Genomic DNA, 27,940 nt, shown 5'->3' on the forward strand with positions numbered 1-27,940 from the left:
CGTCATTTGTTTGCTGGGTAATAATTATAAGTTCTAGTTGTTTAAGAGTACAGTGATTTTAAAACATGAAATAATAATGAAAATATCATTCATTTCTGTGAACTCGGGTTTATATTCGCGAATATTTAGTCATATTCAGTAGTCATACTGAAATGGAAATATATACAACATAAATTAGCCATACTTCTTCCTACGATGATAGCAGAAACAGGGCTTTTTCTGATTTTGGGAAGCGGCCGTTGGCAGGTAATTTGTAAAAAAAAATGAGTCCCGAATTCTTCAGAATTGTGATAAAAATGAGTCGCGAACTTAGAAATAATTGTGACAAAAACGAGTCGTGAAGTTTCCAAATTGTGATGTAGTAAATGCAAGTTTATTAAATTTATTTAATCTTAAAATACTTGGAATTTCCATAACATTTGTATTTGCCAAATGATTTATTAATATTTATAAGTGCCGGTAAATATTTCGTAGCATTTAAATCTAAATGCAAAAGTAATCTGTTTGTAATATCAAATGTGAGTTGTAATTTTCGTCCGAAGTTAGTTTAAGTTGTATTACTAATCGCTTTTAATATTGCAAACATATTACTTTTGCATACTTTTTGAGCGTCATAAAATCCCCTTTACAGCAGTATTATTTTAATGAAGGTTCGGTGACAAATATTGCTATTATGACCCCTTTTATTTTCCCCAATTTTGGGAAAACATAATTGGGTATCAGCATTCATAGAACTTAAATTATACTAACTATGGAGTCCGACGCTAACAATAATAGTAATCTGATACTGCAAAACAATAATGTTGCATATTTTAGATTCTAAGAGGATCCCCATTTACAATTATATCGAATGAATAATGCTTGTAAAGTCACTTTTATCATATCCGGATTTTACTGGAAACACAGTTTGTCATTGTAATGAATATAAAAATATAGAGGATAATTGTTGGATCCGGTGGATTACCGATTTTAATTCACGAGTGATCATAGAAAATAATATTTTCACGAGTGGCGCAGCCACGAGTGAAAATATATGTTTTCTATGATCACGAGTGAATTAAAGTCGATAATCCACCGAATCCAACAAATTTTCTTTTTATTTAATGCATTTTTCACAGTTTATATACATTGTTCAAGAGTTTAACTAACGAATTTTGCTGGGATAATGACGTCATTTCGTAAAAAAATGACGTCATTTCACAGTAAACAATGAAAATTATCGATAATTCTCACTGATAATTTTCACTGTTTGAAACAGTGAAATTATCAGTTTTAATTCACTGATATTTCTCTATAAACCACCGGAAAGCATTAAATAAATACACCAACTTCGGTCGCAATTAGCAGTAATAATATGCTATTCTCACCATATATTTTTTTACATATTTAGAAACGGTGGAGGAATACCATTACAACGGTACCAAATAATGTATGGTCGGTTGGAAAAAATGTTGCTTGTATAACCCCTTTTATCTTCCCGGGTTTTCCTCAATACATTGTTTTGTGTAAAAAATCATATCAATAGGCCGACTTTGGCCGCCCTAATAAAATACCGACAAACACTATTTTTTACATCGTTAGAAACCTCAGATGATCTTCTTTACAACGGTAGCATTTTATTAATATCGAATTTATAATAATGTTTGTATAACCACTTTTACCTTTTCCGGGTTTTCCTTTAGGCATTTTGGTGTGTAAAAAAACACCCTCACAATAGGCCGACGTTGACCGCGATTTACAGGCTAACTCTGACCCTGCAATACCCTATTTTTAAATTGTAAGACACTTTTGAGGTTCTTCTTTCCAACGGTACCATTATAATTCATATCGGACGTATAATAACCTTTTTTTTACATTTTCCGTGGTAAACCTTTTAGATTTCCGGGTTTTCCGGATATTTCCGGGTTTTATACCTCGCCTACCATTTCCTAATGAGCCGTCCACATTTTTTTCAGATGCTTCATATCTAAGTGTCAACCATTCCTTTGCAATTATCAAAATGTTTCTATTAACATCGAAGCGTCATCAAGTTTAAGGCATTTAGACTGTCAAAATACATTGGAGTACATTGGCAAAGTTAGATCTCTTTACCAAATACCCCAGTAAAATATAAAATATTATGTAAATGTACTGCGCTCAAGAATGTGAAAACGTCAAAAACGACAGTAATAAAAAAAAGACAACACGCATTCTTATATTAACGTATAACACAACTTTAAAAGATAAGTTGCATTAAGGATTATTGATACACGATGACATTTTGTTTATATTTTTATTTTAGTCAGAACTTTCCGAATCCTAAAACGTCATTGATATTTTTGTAATTTCAAATCATAAAACGTCATCGTACGTTGTTCAACTCCAATAACCTGGGCGTTGAAATAAACCATTAAGCGGAAACGGTAATCCATAAGTTGATATGGATAACGGGTGATGCCAGGATGTTAATAAACGTGTATTATTTTTTGTTTGAAAGAAAATTATCAAATCTTATACAACCTAACTTAATGTACTTGATTAAAGCTCATACTACATGTATACAGTCATACTTATTAGCAATTAAGCCAAGCGGTTACGCATTTGACTGCAGATCCAAAGAGCCTCATTTTCTTCAATTGTTCTTTTTCGCAACTAAATGTTCTTCTTAAAATACTTTAATTATAAAAACATTTGATGTGCATCATATATTGATAATCCTTTCGATGCATTTTATATTATTTTATACGCCTATTAAAAATCGGATTTTGGGGCAAAATCGGGGTTCGAAGTACCTTTAATAAAGAGGGCTAAAATCTCTAAACTGTTCAAATTCGTTAATGAACGTACGTGAAAATAAATTGCAAAGCATATATAACTATATAATGTGAAAAACGTTCAGAAAGAACCTTGGTACACAATCAGCAGTACATGTATATGTTATATTTGATTAACCGTACACAACGTGTTTTTATTTTGCTTTTTTAACATTATCTTTGCATAATTACGTACAAGTAGACTGGTACAATCTGGCCGAAATATTTATTAAAAAAAATTACAATAATGAAAATGTGTAATTGAATTTACTGGATAAAATAGTTACGTTCTTCCATTAATCTTAACGTGTTTGTTTCTTTAATCCAACATTTAGTTAGTTAACGATCATTTTGGCAACACAATATGAAACTACTACACCCCGATCAGAGATCTTTTAATTTGCAGTTGTTTGATGCCTATCCTTATCCTATGTGTTGTAACTTGTCATGCGCAACTCAATTATGTATAAAGATTTTCATAAGATAACACTTATTTGCAAACTTCTCAGCACAAATCTGTAAATTTTACAAAACAATTTGAGTAAAATATGTGTTTATAATGAACATTGAATTTCGATTTTAGAACGAAAATGAATGGGCATAGATTTTATTCAAAATGTATGGTTATTTTCACCTATTTTAACAACATTTTTATTTTGCTTTGTGAACTGTTGTACTTAAATAATTGTATGCATGTCTGGACATAAAATTTTAGTTTATGGTGACCATGTAGACACAAATTATTTCCCAAAAAGTGTTTTCATTGTTACTATTAACATAGTTGCGATCTTTATTTTAAAATGAAATCTTAAGCAGAAGAATGGCCATGAATGAAAGATCGGGAAAAAAGGTATTCCATTCCTCATAATCATTGCGTTAAATATCGTGTTATTCCGGAGTATGTTTGAGAGCCATGGACATCACAAACAAAGCAATACTAAATCGTCTCCATGCCGTTCTGTTTGAGAAGTTGATGTCCATCGCATACAGCCGTCTACCGATATAAGGCGGACTCACGTTCTTATTATGAATCAATGGTAAGCGCTTTTTTATATAGATTATTCTTTTATTGAATCGACATACGTATCAAACGATATAACCATGCTTAGTGTCTTATTACTGTTCACTGAATTTCAAATTATTTACCGTAATAGTTTAAATCATTAAAATGCGTGTGAAGACATTTTTTATTGTAATTCACGTTGTAAAAAGCTGCATAGCATATCTCCCGATAAGTCGTTCTGTCAGCTTGAACAAACCGACGCATTCAATTAAAATTTTGCAAAAGGTTGTTAAATATTAAAATCAACACATGCCATACCACGCTGTATGGATAATTAGGTAGACACCCACTGTATGTAAATATATATGTTCGTATTATAAAATATTGGCTTAAAGTTGTTAATAGTAAACATATTATCATGCAAACTGTGTATAACCAAGCAATCAATGTTTGTAATAAACGGTATACAAATTGGGTATCTAATGTACAAAAAAGTTGTTAAATGATTATCTAATACATTCGAAAATGTAAATACGGTAAGTACTAATTCGTTTTTATGTGAATTAAAATGTAGAATTATAGAAACATTTAAACAAGAATGGTTTGACAATATGAAAAATATTTCAGTTTTAGATATGTATAGGGTACTCAACACATCACTAGAATATGAAACGTACTTAGATTTACTGACAAAAAGAGACCTTCACTATACTACTGCCAAAAAGTTTGCGTACATACATACCCCAATGTAGTAAATTCCAAAGTTTAATGCCAGTGTTGTGACTTGTCTAGTGTGTATGCCAATTTCATGACTTACATAGTGTGTGTGCCACTGTAGTGATTTGCATAGTTTGTATGCCAATGTAGTAACTTCCAAAATTTTATGCCAGTGTAGTGACTTGCCTAGTGTGTATGCCAATTTCATGACTCACATAGTGTGTGTGCCACTGTAGTGATTTGCATAGTTTGTATGCCAATGTAGTAACTTCCATAGTTTTTATGCCAGTGTAGTGACTTGCCATGTGTATGCCAATTTCATGACTTACATAGTGTGTGCACCACTGTAGTGACTTGCATAGTTTGTATGTCAATGAAGTAACCTATTTAGTTTGTATGCCAGTGTAGTGATTTGCCAAGTGTGTATGCCAATTTTTTTACTTACATAGTGTATGTGCCACTGTAGTAACTTGCATAGTATGTATGCCAATTTAGTAACTTTCATAGTTTTATGCCAGTGTAGTGACTTGCCTAGTGTGTATCACTGCATGCCAATTTCATGACTTACATAAAGTGTGTGCCACTGTAGTAACATAGTTTGTATGAAAATGTAGTAACTAACTTAGTGTGTATGCCAGTGTAGTGACTCTCCTAATGTGTATGCCAATTTCATGACTTACATTGTGTGCTTGCCACTCTAGTGACTTGTATAGTGTTATGCAAATGCAGTACCTTCCAAGGTTTTATGCCAGTGTAGTGACTTGCCTAGTGTTATCACTGCATGCCAATTTCATGACTTACATAGTGTGTGTGCCACTGTAGTGACTTGCATAGTTTGTATAAAAATGTAGTTACTAACTTAGTGTGTATAGAAGTGTAGTGACTCGCCTTATGTGTATGCCTATTTCATGACTTACATTGTGTGTTTGCCACTGTAGTGACTTGTATAGTGTTATGCAAATGTAGTGCCTTCCAAAGTTTTATGCCATTGTAGTGACTTGCCTATTGTGTATGCCAATTTCATGACGTACATAGTGTGTGTGCAACTGTAGTGATTTGCATAGTTTGTATGCCAATGTAGTAACTTCCAAAGTTTTATGCCATTGTAGTGACTTGCCTAGTGTGAATGCCAATTTCATGACGTACATAGTGTGTGTGCCACTGTAGTGATTTGCATAGCTTGTATGCCAATGTAGTAACTTTCATAGTTTTTATGCAAGTGTAGTGACTTGCCTAGCGTGTATGCCAATTCATGACTTACATAGTGTGTACCACTGTAGTGACTTGCATAGTCTGTATGCCAATGAAGTAACTAACTTAGTGTGTTATGCCAATTTAGTGACTTGCCTAGTGTGTATGCCAATTTTATGACTTACATAGTGTATGTGCCACTGTAGTGACTTGCATAGTTTGTATGCCAATGTAGTAACTTCCATAGTTTTTATGCCAGTGTATTGACTCGCCTAGTGTGTATGCCAATTTCATGACTTACATAGTGTGTGTGCCACTGTAGTGACTTGCATAGTTTGTATGCCAATGAAGTAACTATCTTAGTTCGTTATGCCAGTGTAGTGACTTGCATAGTTTGTATGCCAGTGTAGTGACTTGCCTAGTGTGTATGCAAATTTCATGACTTACATAGTGTGTGTAATACATACGCAGGCGATAGTATTAATGATGTTCGCAATAAAATTACGAGCGCACGCTTTAGTTACTATTTGAGACCGATATAGCTATTACGTGCGCATGCGATAGCTATTACATGTGCACGCAAGGGTAATAACGTGCGCAATAATATTACCCACCGCTATTAAATGCATATACAAATTGACAAGAGTTGTGATGTAATCTGCTTGCTATGAATTTTTTAAACTAACAGCGGTGACGAATACCACTGGGGCCGCCTTGCGCAGACGCCGTACGTTTTCCGCATAGATTGCACTATATGAGGGCAATATGATTTAAAATCACGTACTATTTCACAACTTCATCATTTTCATAAATATACAGATTTTTTATTTAAGACTCAAAAGAATAATATAGCGTATATACAATTATATTATTGTCAAAAACATCAAATCAATCATAGTGTTGACAACACTTAGATGACCAGGTAGAGTAAAACAATTTTCTAGCTGAAGATGTCTCACAGTTTAGTAACTCGTATTTTAGTATCGGATTCAGACTCTAAATGTTTGTGAAAAGGGACGCAGGATCCAAGAAAAGCTTATTTTTATTTTTTGGCAACCGACCATCGAAGACAGTGTGACCCATCACGAGGACAGTGTGACCCACAACTGAGGACAGTGTGACCTGTCACTAATGACAGCGTATTATAGGTCGACATGTCTACGTGTATTTAAAATATGTCTTAAGTTAAAACATGTAAATATACATTTGCATTGCAATGTTGATAAGCAAGCTTTTAACAGACGCTATATCCTTATGTATGTTGGTTTGGTGGCTGCTTTCTGACATCTTATTGGTGTATAAGCAGGTTTGAAGGACGCCAACACAACGCGCCGATGGCTCCGACCCTAAACGTTTTCTAGCGCCTGTAGAGATAACGATGCCAAAGATGTGTTTCTACGGCGTTTCATACGCACTCTCTTCATAGTCTCTTGCAAAAGTCATATTCAATTTATTTGAACGGCGACCCTATTTGAAATAAGGTCAAAGTAATCGCGGCGACATGGCGTTCTATGCCTAGTCGCTGCGCCAAAAGTTGCCGGCGACTGCATAACGAGCACCTTTGCGTTCTGTGTATATCTTGGAGGTCGTGAGTGCGCCATGCAAAGACCGATGTGCTGAAACTGGGATGTAATGGTTCAGCGATATTAAGAGAGCTATTTCATTAGTGATTGTAAATACGCGAGTACGCGATAGTTATCACGTGCACACACTTAAGTTATTATGTGCGTTACACTATTATAACGTGCGCTCTTGATAGTATTACATACGCGGGCGATAGAGTTGATCATGTTCGCAATAAAATTATGAGCACACGCTACAGTTACTGTGTTAGAATGATATAGCTAATACGTGCGCATGCGATAGCTATTACGTGTGCACGTAAGAGTGATAACGTGTCCATGCAATAGCTATTAGATGCACACGCGATAGCTGATCAATGAGAATAGGTGTCTGATTATTCGTTAATGTTTACTTAAGCTTTTGAAGTATTTATAAAATGATTGCTTATCACATAGGGTACGATTTTATAAACGAAATATTTAACTTCATAATTGTAAAGAATTGTTAATGTGACACTTCGAGTGCACAGAACATCATTTGCAGTAGTACATTGTTTTGAATGAAATATATATATATATATATATATATATATATATATATATATATATATATATATATATATATATATAGAAAACAAGAGCTGTAACCATATAATGACTTATGCCCCCTATAAACGCTTGATAGAAGTTATTTATGAGCTTTGTTCGAAACATAAACGCAGATTTTGAAACCTAAACGCGGACCCTAAGTTCAAGGTCACAGGGGTCAAAATTTGTGTGCGTATGGAAAGGCCTTGTCCATATACACATGCATACCAAATATGAAGGTAATATCTCAAGGGACATAGAAGTTATGAGCATTATTCGAAACATGAACGCAGATTTCGAAACCTTAACGCGGACCCTAAGTTCAAGGTCAAGGTCACGGGGATCAAAGTTTGTGTGCATATGGAAAGGCCTTGTCCATATTCACATGCATAGCAAATATGAAGGTTATATCTCAAGGGACATAGAAGTAATGAGCATTTTTCGAAACCTAAACGTAGATTTCAAACCCAAATGCGGACCCTAGGTTGAACGTCAAGGTCACAGGGGTCAACATGTTTGTGCGTATGGAAAGGCATTGTTTACATACACATGCATACCAATTATGAAGGTTATATCTCAAGGGACATAGAAGTTATAAGCATTTTGAGAAACCTTAACGCAAAGTGTGACGGAAGGACAGACGGACGGACAGTCCGATCACTATATGCCCTCCTTCGGGGGCGTAAAAATCGATTATCGTTAATGACACTGTAGTTGCGTAGTTTTTATTTACACCGTTATTTTAATAGTAAAATTCAAGTTCGACTGCAGACGTCTATCGCAAAACGGACCTTATGATTATTTTTTCCTTACGATGCCTATTTTAAAACATTTCTATATTTGAAGTACCCATTAATTATATTAAAGATATACAATCAATTAAATGTAAATGAAAGATTTGGATATATCTGGCATTCAGCGAGTGACCTTCATTTATAAACTTGACAGGCTGCATCGTCGAATGAGCAACCAACTATACAAGATATATATGTACATTAATATACAATATGAACTTAATCCGTAATAACTCATAACAATTAGTTACTGTATTTATTCTTGATTTTCAGATACATGTTAATTATTCGATTGTGTATATTAATCAGTAGAATGCAAACTGTCAAATAGTCAAATAATATCAATCTGTAATTCAATTCTATCCGCAATTGTATAGAAATACTGTGTAAGTGTAAAAAAGACAGAATAGCCAAAACATTAATTATTATTCAACTAAAACTGTTTTTATTTAATATTAATTTATTGACTGTTGAAACACTTGAATTCGAATGAACAAACATTTTGCGCAATACATATGCAATTTTGAAAACTAGCCCAGGAAGTTATATTTATGACAAGTGATTTTAATTAAAAAAGATTAGACAATGCTCATCTAAGATATCTGATTCATTTTGAACAGTAACTTTATACAACATAGAGCAAAATGATTAGAAAAGTACACTGTGTTTGATAAATAACTAACTTATTCAAAAAAGCAACTAAACTGAACAGTCGTTAAACATAAGCTACACAAAGGAGTCACTGATCAGAATCGGGAATAAATTTTTGCGGACACATTAAGTAATGAAGCTTTATTGTGTTTTTTTAATGCGGCCAGCAGTAGTTGTACACAATATTTGATTCACATAATTTCATAGTTGAGCAGGTAATTTTACATTATGTATTTATTAAAGCAGTCAACAAAGCCTCATCCTTGAAAAGAAGCAATTTATTGCAGCATATAGTAAAGCGACCAGTGTGCCATGACACTGGTATAAGACAACAACAAATTTTGTTTTTGTTTAGATTTTTCAGTCATAATACGGTTTTGTTTAAATGTTGTATCACTGTCAATGAGATGAATTGTAAGTCTTCAACTTGATGTACAAGCTCTGCACACAGATGTATTCCAGAAAGTAGGCTTTAAGGAGGTCGCCTTTAGTGCTGCTCTAGATGGGGAACTGATCATGTGTCAGTGGTTCACATCTCCAGGGCGTCTGGCCTATTCATGGGCCCTGGCAGTGACTTGGGCGCTACCAATCGAGCCAACTTAAGGGTGAGCACGTGTTCCAGCAAGATCCTCTCCCTGCACTTTCCATGAGCACTGCACATGAAAACTGACACAAATACTGCATGAAATATTCATTTTATTTCAGTATTTGCCTTATATTAAGACACTGAAGATATGAACATCAGATTCTGTAGTAGAAAAAAGATGCTCACTCATTGAAAACAAACCCTTTTCTTTTTAAAGTAAAAAAGGGTAATAATTATAATTAATTGCCAGTAGAGAGTGATGAGCCTTTTTTGAAGCGTAAAGCTAATGATGGTGTACTAATGATAAATCACATAAAGCAAAAATACATAATATGTCACTGCCAGCGTATAATGAGTATGTGTGTGTGTGTGATAGAGAAAATGTCAAAAAATTAATATCTATTTTAATATGAATATTAAATATCACACACTATGACAACACATACTATTCTTTGTATAATTTATATGCACATTATGTAAGTTGCTGCTTATATGGGATCCCCACCACGATTTGAACCTGGATTTCCTCTCCATATGGAAAGGTGTGTTTGCTTACACTATAAGGATTTTTCCAGTAACAGCAATATTGTTTACAATTATTTCTGTCAACTACATTTACTATTATCAACTAGTATAAAAATGTAAAACAAACAGATAAAGTCAATTACATGTACATGTGTACAAAGAACACGTGCTTGGAAAGTGGAATTATTTTATTCCAAATTTATTCAAGAAAGAGTAATGTACAAACACATTATTTAGCTTAATAATAACACTTAAATTGTTCTTTTCAAAGTTTCCATGATAAATTAATTAAGAATACATCAAAATTTACATTGGCTAATGTTGCTACTGATGATTCAAGGGAAAACCATTTTTAATTTTCAACAACTAAACAGTTTCATGTACTCGTCACTATATACCTACCAAGCAGTTAAGGTGTGCTTGTTTATATTCGCCGGCTGAATGCCCGTTTCTTACATCACAAGCTGAATGTTGACTATCATCTTCTGTATGTAGTTGTAGCCTTGGGGAAGCCATCATTGGTGGTGGAACGCGAGAAGTTAGCACACAACTACTCCGCAGGGAATCCTGATATCTGTTACAAGTCAAGCCAGGTGGCTGGACAAAGGTGATGGGGCAATGCACATCTGTAATTGTTATGGTTTATACAATATGAATATTTAACACCGCACTTATAACTGAAATCAAACACAGTTTGAACTGGATATATATACCTGTATATGCTTGCTTATTTGCTATTGTTAGTCCAAACATTTACAAATGAAAAATGAAATAATTTAATGTGATGTTTGAACTCCAGGAATCATCTGTATCTGAGATGTCTTCTGTGCCTTGAAGCCACAATCAATCCAACATTAATTTTTATTAAAAATAAATCGCCAGTTATAAAGTCTATGACAGTTATACATTGAAGTAATTAATCATCTAAACGCTTCATACATTTTTAAACCAAACCAATAAACTTTTCTTATCAATACCTTATTAATGTACATGAACTAACTACAAGACGAGAATCTAAAATAGCAATAACTACTGACCACCAAAAATGTCAAAACATATTTACAAACTCAACATTGGAGTGTTTTGGACAAGTTCTTCTTCGGATAAAATAAGAAAAGTGAAGTATATGCATTTACGCATATAGTACTGTACATATTTTTCTAAAATATTTAACTCATTACACGTAATATATCATCAAAACAAAAAACGCTTACACTATTTGTCTCGAATCATAAGAAACATTAAAAACATTTACTAACACATGTTCCATATAGGTGAAAATACAATACAAAAATTTGAGGTTTCAATTCACTCTTATTAAAATATAATAACATGAACAGCTAAACTAAATAATGGTTTCACAGTGACACATGTATATATAACAAGTATTTAATCATTTTATTATAAAATGTACCTTGTTGGAATGATATGCCACACTCTTTAAAAGGCAAACTTTTTGCGGCTTGTCAGATCCGAGCCAATTATTTGCACAGCAGCTACCTCATGACTCTCAATCACATCTCAGAAGATCTGTCCTCTGACAAAGTGCCGGAAGGCTGTCTGGGCTAACCATGGCGACTTTACGCCGAATCGAACGTAGCTGCCTAGAAGGTAACCGATGCAGACTACTGTACATGTAACAACATGACATTAGAAAACAGATTGAGCCATATACATTAATTTTAAAATGTAAACATTGTGACTGTCACTGTCATCCAACTTGTGCATGTGAGGTTGATCAACCAGTTCCAAAATAATAGAACTAGCTGGATGTATATGTAAACCTTTTTTTCCAACATGTTTCACACCAAAGAATACCTTGCTCCATGCTGTTTTGCACCTCCATATGTATAAATTCCTTCTTTATTTGAATCTAACCTGTGAATGTGGGGTTTATGGACAAAGTCCCTATAAACTGAACTAGCCTGAGTGAGGTACATGAAATCTTTTTTTTAAAAAGGTTTCACAGAAAAGAATACCTTGATCCATGTAGTTTTGAACTCCATGCGTCAGTTCTGGATGTAGGCCATCTGGTTCAACATCTTAGTCGTGGACACTGCAGTCATCAAGAACTGTATAATATAAAAAGTAATATCTTATCTAATTAGGACAGTGAAAAGTCAAACTGAGGACAGTGTAGCATTCAAATAGGGACATGCAGCAATGCAATGCGGTGTAGTTCTATGTGACCCATCCTGTTCAATTTAAGTGAATAACTGGCACATATTGCAGATAAAAGTTTTTATGAGCCCCACTTTAAAGACAAATTTAATCCCTTAGCCAACAATATACATGGCACAGACAAATTCATTCGTTGAAAAGCTCAAGACCTTATGAACATTAGAAAAAACTTTTTTATGCATGCCACAATGTTCAAAGAGAATTGTCTACAAAATGACAAATATCCAAAAAAATGGTCACAGATTCAAACAGAAATATGTCCAAATGACACAGGTGCCCTACATTCCACTTATGTCTGAAAATTCCAATAATGTCAAAACCTGTATTATTATTACTCACATATCCTTAAAATATAGCTTTCAGTTATAATTTCTGATTGTCTCAGTGGTAACATGCTTGATTTCGTTACCAAAAGTATATAGTTTGATTCAAAATTCCTTTGACCAGTTTTATTAAATATAGTAATTATAGTCCTAGGCTATGACAGATTTTCACACAATAGTATTCATAATGCCTTAAAAAATTAACACACTACTTAATACAAAGTACTAATTAACAGGGCTTTTTTTCCTATTTTTGTGGAGCGTCCTTGGCTCCAACCCTCATTTTGTGAAAAAAAGAGTCGCAAACAGTTCAAAATTGTGAAAAAAATGAGTAAAAAACTGTTCAAAATTGTAAAAAAATGAGTCGTGAACTTTCTAATGTTTTGAAAATTTTAGTCACGAACTTCTTAAAATTGTGAAAATTTGAGTCGCCAATTTCTCAAATTTGTGAAAAACGTCCATTCTCACAGAAGGAAAAAGCCCTGATTCAGCTATCTATGATGTATGTTGTTTTATCACCATGATCCATACAAATTATTTATCTTAGAGTCCTCACTTCTTTGAGTATTGCAGACTGCCTGAGCTGGGTAATGTAGTCAAGTGGCTTTCCCCAAGCTCCAACATCAGTGTATAAAGCAAACTTGTCCTGAAGATTTAAACATTTATTATTAAAACACATAAAAAATACAAATTAATACTCATGAACTTAATGAAGAGCTTGAAAACTGTATAGATCTCATGTCCAATTAATTAATTATGCTGTAATAGCTTGCATAGTGAGTACTGTGTAGTGACTTGTATAGTGTGTACTGGCTTGTTGCATAGTGAGTACTGAGTAGTGACTTGCATAGTGTGTACTAGCTTGCATAGTGTGTACTGTGTAGTGACTTGTATAGTGTGTACTGGCTTGTTGCATAGTGAGTACTGAGTAGTGACTTGCATAGTGTGTACTAGCTTGCATAGTGTGTACTGTGTAGTGACTTGTATAGTGTGTACTGGCGTGTTGCATAGTGAGTACTGAGTAGTGACTTGCATAGTGTGTACTAGCTTGCATAGTGTGTACTGTGTAGTGACTTGTATAGTGTGTACTGGCTTGTTGCATAGTGAGTACTGAGTAGTGACTTGCATAGTGTGTACTAGCTTGCATAGTGTGTACTGTGTAGTGACTTGCATGTAGAGTGTGTGTACAAACACTCAAGCCACTAGAGCCTGCATTGTCATGAGTTATCACTTTGGGAGCCACCAATTAAAGCCCTTATAACGCTCAAAGTCAATGAAAATTTTGTAAAGTATTTCCTAAAATAAAGTAAACACCTTAAAAATCAGTGTTCCTTATAGCAATAGCCACAATTTCAACGCTGGATGTGGTATGATTACATATATTTTGTAGCTACAAAATGCTCGTTTTTATTTATTTGTGACACAATTAATTCCATGTTATTAAATGGAATTAAATATGTAAAACAAGAAGAAAAACGAGCATTTTGTATCTACAAACATCTATTTTATCAGACCACGTCTGGCGTTAAAATTTCGGTAATTTCCATAAGATACAATGATTTTTAATTGTTTAGCTTTATTTTACGAAATATTGAACGAAATTTTCGTTAATTTTGAGTAGTAATGTTTCTTTAAGCACTGATAAATATAACAATGTAATTTCATGTATTTAATAAAGAAAGCAAGTTGAAAGATCCCCCAAAAGGGCAGTAAATGAAACCAGTAGATAAGAATTACTAGTAGCATATACTTCAGCTACAGAGCATTTTAAGTCAATTTAGTATAACCCTTAATTCTTAAAACTAAGTTAGTAGCAAACAACAATCTAGTATTTCAGGAAGTGTTATGCCAGTGATTTTATTATCTTTTTTAAAGTGATTATCAAATTAGAATTGAGTACTTACTTTATAACTGCATTTCTTGTATAAACAGAATGATGAGAGGGGAACGCAACCTTAGATTGGGTAGAGTTTTTCATCAGATACAGTGACATAAATAAAATTAACCAAATAAAGTTAATAAACATATTTCAATATAAAATTGAATAAAAGTTCAGAAAAATCATTGCTTTCAAATGAACAATAAGCTTGTTTTAAAGCAACGATTAGTTTTCATCTGAACATACAAGTTAAATTGACAGTTGGTTTAAAGTACATAATCCTAATAAACGATGGAAGAAATCTACATCAGTACTTGTTTATTTATTGCTTATGGAAGCATTTTCTTTGTCATTTAATGCTTTCATGTCTGCTTTCAAGTTTTATTGTCATTTTAATCTGATTATTTTGCAAATAACTGATAGGAAAGATCAAATGTACATACTTTAATAAACCAGATATGTTTACAATGCTACTAGCACTGTCTTTAAAATATGCCTACAGGTTTTATCGCTATGAATTAGAACAGGAAAAACTATATCTTTACATTCACATTATCGACTTTCTGAACAATGTAGCGAAGAGCTAAAAATCTAGTTTCAAGCTCTTTATTGTTAGTTATCTTTATTAAGACAGCTTCCCATTTTCTTGCACTCATATTTGCTGTGCTCTTATTTGTTGCAACACAGTAAATATGGCTCAAGGATTGATACGGACAGGATTTTGTCAATTATTACAGATCAAACTGCTTAACGTGACTAATAGGTAAGTTTTGATATCAATTTAATTTTTTTTTATAAGAGTTTTAGGCGAAAAAAATTGAGTGCTTGCTCAAAAACACAGTTTTGTATCTAAATGCAACATGCGTCATATTACACAATGCCATGAAAAATAATCTACAGGTTTTAAATACTTACCTTTCCGTTGTTTAAACTTCAAGTTGGCAATGGACTGGTCTCACACCTGGCTTGGATACTATAACGTCACAGGTTTTCGAACTGCAGTTTAAAAATAACAATACTGTTTGGATTTCAAAACATGTTTCAAATTAAATAGCTACATTTCATTTATATATTTACTGTATTATTATATTTTATGCCCTGACAAGCTGTGTTGGAAGACATAAGCTATTTTGTAATTTATATTTATAATCCCAGTAATGTGTTTGTACATGTACTATTTAGTTTATATATTAGAGCACAAATTACACATTAGGCATATTTTTATTTTCCTTGAAAACAAGATGCTGTGCTCACCTCCCACACATGCTTATTGCTCGTGCTGGATGACCCATTTCTAATATTTTAAGTACAAACTATGTCAAGGCCAAAGTGAGGTTAGCTTATATGGCTCATTAGGCCATTATTTGACTAAAATTGGATATCATTAGTATTTTTCCAGACGCAATAATAGTTGATGAACAACTTTTCAACTCAGCAAATATTTTTTCTACAACAGGCAGTTTTAAATTGTAACCCTATTTTAAAAAACACACAATCAAAGTAAGCAAAATTCAAGTCTAGATTTCACATTTTAGGAATTATTGCAAAACAAAAAGAAATGGAAAGCCCTATCAAATATCGATAAATACTTAAATTGCTCTAATTGCTTATTGATTGCTCAGCACACAAAAAATCATAGTGTAAAATTTAAGTCTAGTTCAAGTATTCTATATTAGATCTTTATTTAAGCAACAATGGTTTATAATATTCTAAGCGAAATATGTTATATTATATATTGAAAATATTTATATGTGCTTTATTATTTGCCAAAATTCAATTTTGATAATCATTTGGATTTTTATGCTATTGTATGCACTATGGGATAATGCAAATTGGTGTTTTTTGATTATCAGGACCAGTACATGTATATTCAGTATCAGACAAGTAGGCTTTGAAGGTAGCCAGACCTGTGGACCGTCCCCTCCCAACAGTAAAGGTCAATCCCTGCACAAGACCATCCTATGGACGGATTTACTAATGGCCAACACAATCATTACATGTGTCCTGCATCAAGATGTGAGAGGCATAAAAAACCTCTGTATAAATAAAACTGTAACTTTTAATGACTTAACTTTGTTTGCTACCTATCAGCAGTGTGCGAAATTCGCACTAGCCTGAAGGCTAGTGAAAATCCATTCGGGCTAGTGGGAACAATTTAAACATTTATATAGTCGGGCTACTAAGAAATTTTACTTTTTATATATGTAAGAATTTGGGCTAGTACTTTAAAATCTGAATTTCGCAAACTGTATCAGTATATGAAACATAGCAGCAAATATGACACAACAACTTAAATTTCCTTCTCACAAAATGACTAGAAGACTTTGATCACATTATAACTTCAATGCATTGTAGTTAGTTCAGTTTTAGATAATCAATATTTTATGTATAAAGGTTTGCTTAAGTGGCATCTCTATAAAACCTTCAACAGGGTATATCTATTGCTGTAACTCAATAGCATGAGATGATCCTTAAAATGACTGCCAAAATAAATGAAATAATGTTATGTACACAAACTTTCCTATCAAACAGTATGGATTGACCAATGGAAATCTGTTGCCATCTTCTTCAGTTCGTGTCTATTATCTCGATCTTCTCAGTTATCAAGAATTGTTTATGTTTGCGTGTGACAGTATTATGCGTATCCATTTTTGCGATGTATTTTGTGTACAGAGACAGAATGACCAGTTGCAAAATTTAACGATTTAAAGTACAGTATACTGCCATTATAACCTTTGCAGGGACACTAATTAGTTATTTCTTAAATGTTAAAAACAACCCCGGCTGTGTGCAAACAACACTGTCACTAATCGACTGTTTTCATGCTTCATTGCGTGCCATAGTAGGCCGCATTACCGGTCTGCGATAAATGGGCGTTGCAGTGTACTGTAAACAATCTTGGTAGAGTTCCAACAGACGATGCTTCATGCCAAATATCTATTTAAGCCTTAGACCTTGCAGTTTTAGAGAGATTTTTTTCCTTTCGGTTGGCATGCAATTCTTTGAAAAACTTTCACTCTTGGCAATTTACATCAAGACTGGCCCATCGATTTAGAAGGAGATGTCAATTAAGTAAAAATGTTGACACACGACCCCCATCGACGGAAAACGACAGGTCATAATAGCATAGATGAGCTAAAAAATAACACGGTAATTTTACAATTGGGAATTTTGGGGTACGAATTGGGAAAAACTATGCATATTTGGCATTGGGAAAGGGTCCCACTATCGGACCCATGAAGGCAGTAGAAACAGGCCTCAGGCAATTCATCAGGAAGTTAGAGGACAGCCAATTTTGGGACAGACGGATCATCTAGTAGTGGGGGTGTAAAAAGGGCCATTTAGAGGAAACATTTCTTTATTAATAAGTACCTTTTTCCTCCATGGATATGGTCCTGCACCATAATTATACACAACTTCATCTCTGCACGAGAGATGACACTGGCACAGTCACCTGTAGCGTCTGTCCAGTGGCAGAATGTCACGGAGGGCAACAAAATACAAGCTTGGTAGACCCTCCTCCTCAAAGCACTGCACTTTGCAATTGGGGTGTGTGGAGTCATTTACATGTACAAGCCTTCCAAAACTGCCATCTTCTGTAGCTCCATCAAACCTAATTTAAAGAGAAATAAACAATAAAAGATTTGTAAAAGTTAATCAATATTATATATATTTAATCATATAGTATATAAATTTTTTATAAATATTTTATATTTATATGCAAGTCACTACAGTGGCACATACACTATGTAAGTCATGAAATTGGCATACACACTAGGTGAGTCACCAAACTGGCATAAAACTATGGAAGTTACTACATTGGCATACACACTATGCAAGTCACTACAGTGGCACATACACTATGTAAGTCATGAAATTGGCATACGAACTAGGCGAGTCACTACAGTGGCACACACACTATGTAAGTCATGAAATTGCCATACACACTAGGTGAGTCACTACACTGGCATACAAACTAAGCTAGTTACTTCATTGGCATAAAAACTATGCAAGTCCCTAAAGTGGCACACACACTATGTAAGTCATGAAATTGGCATACACACTAGGCGAGTCACTACACTGGCATACAAACTAAGCCAGTAACTTCATTGGCATACAAAATATGCAAGTCACTACAGTGGCACACACACTATGTAACTAAGTCATGAAATTTGCATACACGCTAGGAACGTCACTACGCTGGCATACAAACAATGGACTTTATAACATTGGCATAAAAACTATGCAAGTCACTACAGCGGCAGACACACAAGGCATGTCATGTAATTGGAATACACACTAGGCAAGTCACTACACTGTCATACAAATTAAGTTAGTTACTACGTTGGCATACAAACTATGCAAGTCCCTACAGCTTACAAACTACTCCTATAAATATATATCGACCTCATATTGTTGAACGTCCATTTACAATAGCATCGTTCCAACAAGTAAAGAAAAGTAGGAAGCTTTAACGGCAGCAAACAGTGCAGATGATCATGCAAGAGTGACTTTATATAAAATATAAACATTATTTTACTAGTTGCATTACAATAAAGTTAATAAAAACTTACAAGTATTGCTATTCCAGATCTAAAAACACTATCATTGTTCCATTCCGTTTGTACCATATGGCACTGTGTCAATTGAAAGTTGCATTGTGTAACGTCATTGGTCGGTTATAAATAACTTGTTTCTCTATACATAGGATTATACGAAGGACTTGACGAAATTAATACCAGGAATGCCTAATTGATTTTTGGTTAGAACTTTAATCTTGCCATGTGTGTAATTAATATTATCATGTGTGTTTATTAATATTATTAATTATATTATACTTATTTTTGTATTTCATTAAGAAATATATTGTGTCGACCTGTTAACTAACTGATTTTAGCAAAAGATAAGGGCCTGCAGACAGAGAACTGCTATAATATTTTTGTTCAAAGTAGTTCTATAATTGAGAGTTACAGATAAATACAATTTGTGTGTTATGTTTTTTTTTCCTCAAAATGTATACAAAAAGTTATATTCTAACATAATTCTCACACTTCTTTTAAAGGGCTATCGTAATTTAAGTAGGCGCGGTTGATGATGGGAATGTTCTGCTGCTGGGGCAGCTTAAGTTTCACCTTTGTTTATTTTACTAATGATAATTTTATGTACAAGCAAAGATTAAACAAGAAAAACTGAAATGTAACTTGAAATCAATTTATTTTTATTATTTTTTTAAATTAATTATTTTGACTATGCCTACGAACATGAATTGATCGGAAAAATTTGAATGTAAGCCGATTATTCATATGAGCCAATTTTGCAGAAAGTAGATCGACTACATAGTCCGCCTGTAAAGTGTTGTTTACAAACATACAAGTATTTATGTTTGGCGTAAGTGTTAATTTTAGAGATAGTTGCTATAAGAAATTACACAAGACAGGTCCTTGCAAGACATTGCACTGTATCAGAATCATGTACAATAAAGAACAGGCAAAATAATAAATTAAATAGGTCTTATATATAACAATATTTAATATCAATTCATTTGGTTCTTCAAAGTTAAACTTTATTACCACTTGCATTCCATTGTCATCAATTTATATTTATATTAAAAAGCGCTCAATTGTATACAGCATCAATCTTTTTTAATCAATTCAACCTAAATAACACTCTTGCAAAAGCGAACTATTGATTCCACCCACAAAACATCCATATTCAGTACTAGGTAAAATAGTGCAGAGCAAACAATATCATTTCTGGAAAGTTTATCAAGTTTGGGTGAAACAATTCATCATTATATCACGTTTCTATAAATATCTGTTTCCTATATGGAAAATACTCGTTTTAGTATAATATAAATGCTGGACTGTGCAAGAAAATATGGAGCAAAGTAGCCTACGCTCTAATGTGCTATTATAGAAAAGTTGACGAATGACGTTACGCGCACCTGCTATTTTCTGACTACGCCCACTAGTTGGAAAAAGGCAGTTGGCTTTACGCTGATCTATAGGTTATGTTGAAAATAACTGTAATTTCCGCAAGTATTTAACTCATCAAAACACAGTAAAACTCAATTATATTAATAATTATTTATAATAAATAACTTTGATAAAAAACGTAAGATTGTATTTTTGTTTTCGCTAATAAAGCATTTGAAGTTATGAAATCAACTTGTTCAACATAAATATACACAAACAATATTTAGGTGACAACTACTTGTACAAACAAGATAACACCGTTTGATTATCATTGGTTTATCATTTAAAGTTGTTTCAGCATATATATGGTTCTAAAATAAACAAAATGGACTAAGCAATTAATCCAACGTGTATAAAAAACATTTCTTATTAGATTGCATCTTTGATTTTTACGAAAATTGAATATTGAAACCTTACCAAGTCTGGACAAAATTTAAAAGCACAAATGGAAAGTGGCTGTCTACTTTAAAATAATTTGCATGTGTTCACAAGCATCGACACTCGTGATTTCAACATGTAAACCGTGGTATAATTGGCCCTTTGTTTGACAGATACTTAGTTACTATTAACAAGAGTGTCATAAACTTTAGTGACCCAAAGTGCCCGCCCCCAACAGGTGGCGAATGTCTGTCCAGTAATTAAACAAGATTAATAATGCTTTCATCTTGAACCTTAAAAAAAGCATGCAGTTGTGTCTTTTTTTTTAATCACTTTCTTCGTCTTAATAAATAAATTTTATAATATAGAAAATTAGAAGAAACAATAGACAATAAATTGTTGCATATAAAAAATAAATAAATACAATACTAATCCAATAAAATGGTGGTTCAGTAAACATAAATGTTTGAATGCAATCAGCGAATGCTCGCACTTTTAATCATTATCAACTGCATCATCATCATCATAATCATCACCATCATCACTTGTATAGTATAGATAGCCTGTATCTTTCTATTTTTTTAAAGGGATGACCTTGTAAGCATGTTATAATACGATTATTTTAGTATCAAAATGTCATTATGTGGTGAACAATGTTTAATAATGAATTTGATCAAAAACTATTTATCCTTAATACAAACATTGGAAGCTCATCAGTGGTATATATTTTGATCGAATAAATTATGAAATCATTGCTAAATATGTATATATGCGTACTACAATGAACAAAAACACAATATATATACCTATTTATTTATTTGTCCATTGAAGGATAAAATAGTTTTATATTGATGTAATTATTTTAAATTGATATTATGAATCATTTGTAGGTTCATTTTACTCTTCAATTTACCACCTACATTTGTGTATTACAAATACATACAGAACTAATGAGGTTAATTCATTAAAATGATTCCAATGACTGCTCCAATATTAATTCACAAAGATTATAACTTTTTTCCCAATAAAATACTTTTATTTCTGTCACAAAACATTTGACAGAGCTTCCAAGTTGAAGACCAATGGACGGTGAACCTCAATCATTTATAAATGTAGGCTTATTATTACAAAAAATAACAATACAATTATTCCAAAGCTCATGTTGGTGTGGTGTGATATAGTTCTTAAATTTATTTATTGTGTTAAAGTATTCATTTTAGAAGTTTTTGCTTATTTTCTGATAAAAACATGACTAACTGCATATATTTTCCATAGCCTCAGGGTACCGATTCTCGAACGGAACAAATTCTCGAATTATTTTTATAAATTATAAAATTTACACACAGTGGAATAGTTGAATTTCAAGGACCACAATGGAAATAAGGGATATTACTCTTTTTTGTGTAATCCTTGGCGTTAGTGTGCATGCCATAGTGCAATCTATGCATGTACTTTTCAATTATGATTGTTTTTACTTCATATTGTTTTATGTACAGGTTGTTTCAATGCATTTTGAGTATGTATGCTATCTCCGAAATAAATCTATCTATCTATCTATCTAATTTGAAATCGGGTCCTATTTAAGTAAGTCCAATATGAATACATTCTATTTGCAAACTTCCATTTTGACAGCCTCTTATTGACTTTGTAAACACAACTGCAGACAAAGATTCATTGAACCAAGTAAAAGTTTAATATTTTACCACGAAAATGCTACAAGCTGAAGTCGTAAAGACAACTAAATCACCCAGAATTCCTGATTATTCTCGGCATCACTCTGTCCAGCTGTGGAGGATTGTTTGCGGGACTACTCTTGTACCTAGGTGAGAACAATATTATTTTAATGGCTTAGGTTGCAAACAACTAAGTTGTTTAATGATCAATTCGTACTGAAGCCAACTCGTAACTCGGTACCATTCAACCACATTTATAACTCGGTACCATTCAACCACATTTATTGAGAATCATTATATTGATAAATATAGTACATCTATTTAGATTTAATTTTCTCTCTCCTTTAGACAAATGACACGAAAAAAATCAAATAAATACTCAGTCTGTGCTCTACAAGCAGTAGTTAGAGAAGTCAAAAAAGGAAAATGTTTGTCCAAAGTATCAATTAGTATTAATCTTTTGATTAAATGAACAAAATACATTTGTAATGATTATCCACGTCAGTTGCAATGTAAATGAATTTATTTTACCTGTTTATGTGTGTTGCAAATGTCTGATGGCTTGCATGAGTGAACAGTCGATAATTGGTTCCAAATCGGTTGCAAAATGTAAACATAACCAACTTCATTTGACCAACGGTAAGGGCGAGTTACTAACGCTTGTTTTCTTTATATTTTATAGTTTCAGAAAGAGAAGTCTTTTACATGAAATATCAGCTTAAATTAATTTTAAAACACTTGAAACAGTTTGACAAATTAAATAAAATCGGCAAAAAAATCGAGAATTGGTACCCTGAGGCTATCAGTAATCAGCGCTTTTGCCATAGCCCAACCAGTAACTGCGCATGCAAGAAAAATACCGATTGTAAGCAATAACAATCAGTTTGTCTATATAACGATCAACTCGTCTATATGATGAATCGGCAAACAATTAAATGCTTCCCTTCATTGATGCACATACCTTTTTCTTCATCCCGTTTTAGAAACAGATCTGTCCCACTTATCGCCTAAAGTTCTTGAAATTCTTTCTTAGAGGTCTCATTGCAGACATGATGTCATCACATGGAAGAAGAACCTGACGGAAAAATTTTAAGTTACCTATTGCACAAAACATTTAGCTTTTTAGTCCTGCAACAAATTTGTTCAGCATCTGTACAATGTACAATGCTGTAGGGTACGAGCTTAGGTTTATGGACGTTTCGTACCACTACCAGTTCGTGCCACTGATATTTGTGTTGAAAAGAGGTAGACGTTTCGTCCCAATCATTATATATAGGCGGATAGGTGTGAATAATGCTGTATAGGTGTGAATGATATTGGAGTGTATATTTATGTTGAAAATTACAACAATGTTGACAATTATAATAATAAATAACTAAAAATAAAATGATTTATTGTTATTATACAAATATTTGTAAATAGTTCATTATGTTCAATAAATATAAAACATAAAGTGTTGTTATTGTTTATGAATCATGTGTATGTGTTTGTAAAAATACAATAAAATGATTTATTGATAGTATAAAAACGTGTGTTGTTCGTTGAATTCACAAAACCAGTAATGGCTTGCGAATATCCTTGTGTGTACTGTGCACGGAATGTTGGTGAAGAAGATAAAGCCAACTCATGCGATGAATGTGAAAGATGGTAGCATCTGTCGTGTGAGACTGGGGTAAGTGCGACCTAGGGTTTACGTGCCTCCTGTTGCGCCGTGAGGTAGAAACAGTGGATCTAACAATACGCCTAGTGTCGGAACACGCCCTGACTCGGGAACACCGGAAAATATTCAAAGATCGAAGTGCACGGGCGACTCTTCGAGATCTGGGAGAAGTACGAAGACGATGACATAACAACTACTGAACTGCTGAGAGCGTGCAGCCATATCATCGGGCTGGGACCAAGCACAACCATGGACAAAATCCACAATGATGACTTCTGAAATGCAATACATTGTATATCTGATTTGTGTATGTATATGAAAGGATAGTATGCTGTTGTATTTTTGTTTATATATTTATGTACTTTTGTATATGTGTATTAAAACATTTTAAATTGTATGTATGCATTCACTTCTGATATTGTTAATGTCAATTTATTGCAAATGTTTCAATTTATTTATGTAAAAAATCTAGATATTGTTAAAATGTATGTATGCATTCACTTCTGATATTGTTAATGTCAATTTATTGCAAATGTTTGAATATATTTATGTAATCAATCAAGCTATTGTTAACATGATTGTATACATTCACTTTTGGATATGGTTAATGCCAATGTTTTGAAAATGTTTTATGTAATTTTTTGTTAATGTTTTGTATTAAGCATGTAAATTGACTCTTATGTCATGAAATAAAATAATCTTGTTTTAAAATTGAACAGATGTTACAATCAAAGGTGCGAAAGTTTGCTGTTATTATTCACACCTTCTATACGATATTATTCACACCTATCCGCCTATAAATTATCAGTGGCACGAAACGTCCAGCACCCGCTTAGAATAGGTACGAACTGACCAGTTACCGATTATGATTCACAAAACTTCAATCAATGAAATCGTATTTCGCAAAAACTAATGGAAATTGAATACTTTTTCTGTTTCCGATAACGTTGCCGTTGAGCTAATTTCCACATCACCTAAACTTGTAAAAGGTTAGCTTTGACAATGTTTATTTTGATAAAAGCAAGGACGAATGACATTTGTTAGTAAAATCGTATCTGTTTATATACGAAAATAAGCAGTTTAACAGACAACTTGCGCTTTATTTCATACAAGAAGAACATTTATTATTTAACCGCCTAATATCGCATTTAAAATTAAGCATACAAATACCTACTGTAGGTGGCAGGGGATATATCAGTGAAAGGGGGGTCCATAAATTACAAAATTACATATCGTTAGGGTAGGTGTTCCCTATGGTCTTTAAAAATCAATTAGGTATTTATAAGATGTATTTCTTGTGTTAGGTTGTAGAAAGAATGTCTCAAAATTTTGGAAAAAAACATTAAAACTAGCCACAGCTCCCTAGCAAGGAAATTTTGAATCTTCAAAAAGGAGGTTTTCACTTTTGTCGGAAGTCAATATTTCACGCTGCAGAAACAGAACAAAACTTTGAAGGTGAATTGTGAAAAATCTAAACGAATGGGAGACACTTTTCTAGGTAAATAAACAAAGCACAGGGATGAAATTAATGAGTAATGTAGCCAAAACTAGGATTGCATTCTGTTTGAATGTTCTGTGCATGCCATGAAATGGGTTAAATTTCTCAATTTTTCATTAAAAATGAGGTGGGTGGGGGGAAAGATCAAGGGCCATAGTTTCACAAGTGAAGAAGCCAGCCTTGTCTTTGGTTGTATTTTCAATGTATATTGCCTATGCTTTGACACTGACACACAAATGCTTTCTTGTGTCACTTTCTGTTTTGATGCAATGGATTTGACTGTTTGCGGCCTTTTGGAGCTCGAAATTTGGTCAAAAATATATCCCCTGCCCCCTTAATAGCAAAACGCAAAATTTTAAAACTGTGTATATCATACGAAAATTGATACATGTATTCCACAAATGTGTTGCGGTAACAAATCGAACATAATTTTGCATATATCTTTTAACCGCTATGGTTGAGATTATGGAAAACAAAGGGAGGTAATAATGTTTAAAAAATTGCTAATTTTAGGAAAATTTCAAGTGTGCTGGTTTCGCACTGGAAAACAATGTTTAAACTCATATTTGTGTAATAGCATCTACATTTGCACATTTTCTGAGCTTGAATACTAAAATAAGCAAGATAAGTCTGCAGTTTTGTAGAAAAAATTGGTAAAGATAGGAAAATTATGCAAAATAGTGGTTTGTAACATGCCGCAAACATACATTCTTTTTTCTTCTTATTTGAAGTCATTATGGCAACATATTTCTTCATGTGACACCTAACAGAGAAAGACTAAGATTGAAGCATTTATTTGAAAATAAATACGAAATAATAAGTGAATGCCACATCTGGAAGGGGGCGTACACTCCCAGCGTCTATGGTGTTCTGCGGTGTAGTTTCCGCGGCAAAAGGCTAAGGCTTAAAGCTCACCATGCACTATATTATCTTGAAAATAAACATGCCATGTCATCAAAAATGCATGTGTCACATTTATGCCACAGTAAACTTTGTGTACACATCAAGCACTTAAGTTATGGGCCTCAAAGCATTAACAAAAGGAAAATATGTGCTCATGAAGGTTCCCTATGCACTTGAAAATGTTTCCAAGCTGTGTCTTGTTTACAATGATGTTCTCATTGTCAGATATATTTGCCCACTGTTTCCAATTGTAGCACTTTGATTTTCAGACTGTGGTACTGTTTGACGTGGTCGCAGTTAAAAAGGGAGAACGAGTGGACCCCGAGAACGATTACACGCATTCAAGACATCGTTAGCCACAGAATCACCCAATCGCACGACACTTTCCAGGTCAGGGTCTGAATTCAATGGAATAGAATCTTGAACTTGTTTCTCTACAACAGGGCACATGCCTGCAGAAACTTTATAGTTTGGAAATACTCCTTTTTTGAAAAGTACACCTTTGTTTTTCCTAGCGTGATTGTTTTTATAACTGTGCTGTGATTTCTCATGGAGTGATCTCATTTTGAATGGTATTTTAATGAATGAATATCAATATTTGGTGCATGTATTATGTAATCATATGGGAATATACATCTGTAAGACTGATTGATAGTGTCAATAATCATTTTAAACATTTGACATATAACTTGTGTGCTTCTCTACTAAATAGAGTCAAATGTTGTGAATAGGAACACTATTTTTTGGATTATTTCTGTTCTGGTTGTTTCCCTTGAATTGTGTGAAATTTTGGAATTACTATAAAATACAAACAAAACACAGGATACAGTTCAGAAATGTTGCATTTAATTCATTAAACATTATATTTCAATATAACAAAAGCTTTTTGTTTTATTATGCATATATTAAAAAACTTAAGGTGGCAGGGGATATATCAGTGAAAGGGGGGTCCATGAAAATTACATATCGTTAGAGTAGGTGTTCCCTATGGTCTTTAAAAATCAATTAGGTATTTATAAGATGTATTTCTTGTGTTAGGTTGTAGAAAGAATGTCTCAAAA

General features: G+C 33.2%; 2 long non-coding RNA genes across 3 annotated transcripts; one reads left to right on the plus strand and one right to left on the minus strand.

The window, feature by feature from the left end:
* On the plus strand, positions 1 to 27,940 carry LOC127869538 (uncharacterized). The gene is made up of 2 exons (XR_008044665.1): positions 1 to 246; positions 27,149 to 27,940. It is a non-coding gene; the product is annotated as an uncharacterized LOC127869538 (long non-coding RNA).
* LOC127869537 (uncharacterized) lies at positions 9,121 to 23,986 on the minus strand. 2 transcript variants are annotated; one of them, XR_008044663.1, is made up of 9 exons: positions 23,780 to 23,986; positions 22,893 to 22,964; positions 18,165 to 18,405; positions 15,708 to 15,788; positions 13,470 to 13,559; positions 12,389 to 12,481; positions 11,824 to 12,013; positions 10,812 to 11,035; positions 9,121 to 9,964 (listed from the first exon to the last, which is right to left on the minus strand). It is a non-coding gene; the product is annotated as an uncharacterized LOC127869537 (long non-coding RNA). The 2 variants fall into 2 exon arrangements; XR_008044664.1 differs by lacking the exon at positions 22,893 to 22,964.

Source organism: Dreissena polymorpha, chromosome 2 (assembly GCF_020536995.1).
Source record: "Dreissena polymorpha isolate Duluth1 chromosome 2, UMN_Dpol_1.0, whole genome shotgun sequence".
NCBI classification, from domain to species: domain Eukaryota; kingdom Metazoa; phylum Mollusca; class Bivalvia; order Myida; family Dreissenidae; genus Dreissena; species Dreissena polymorpha.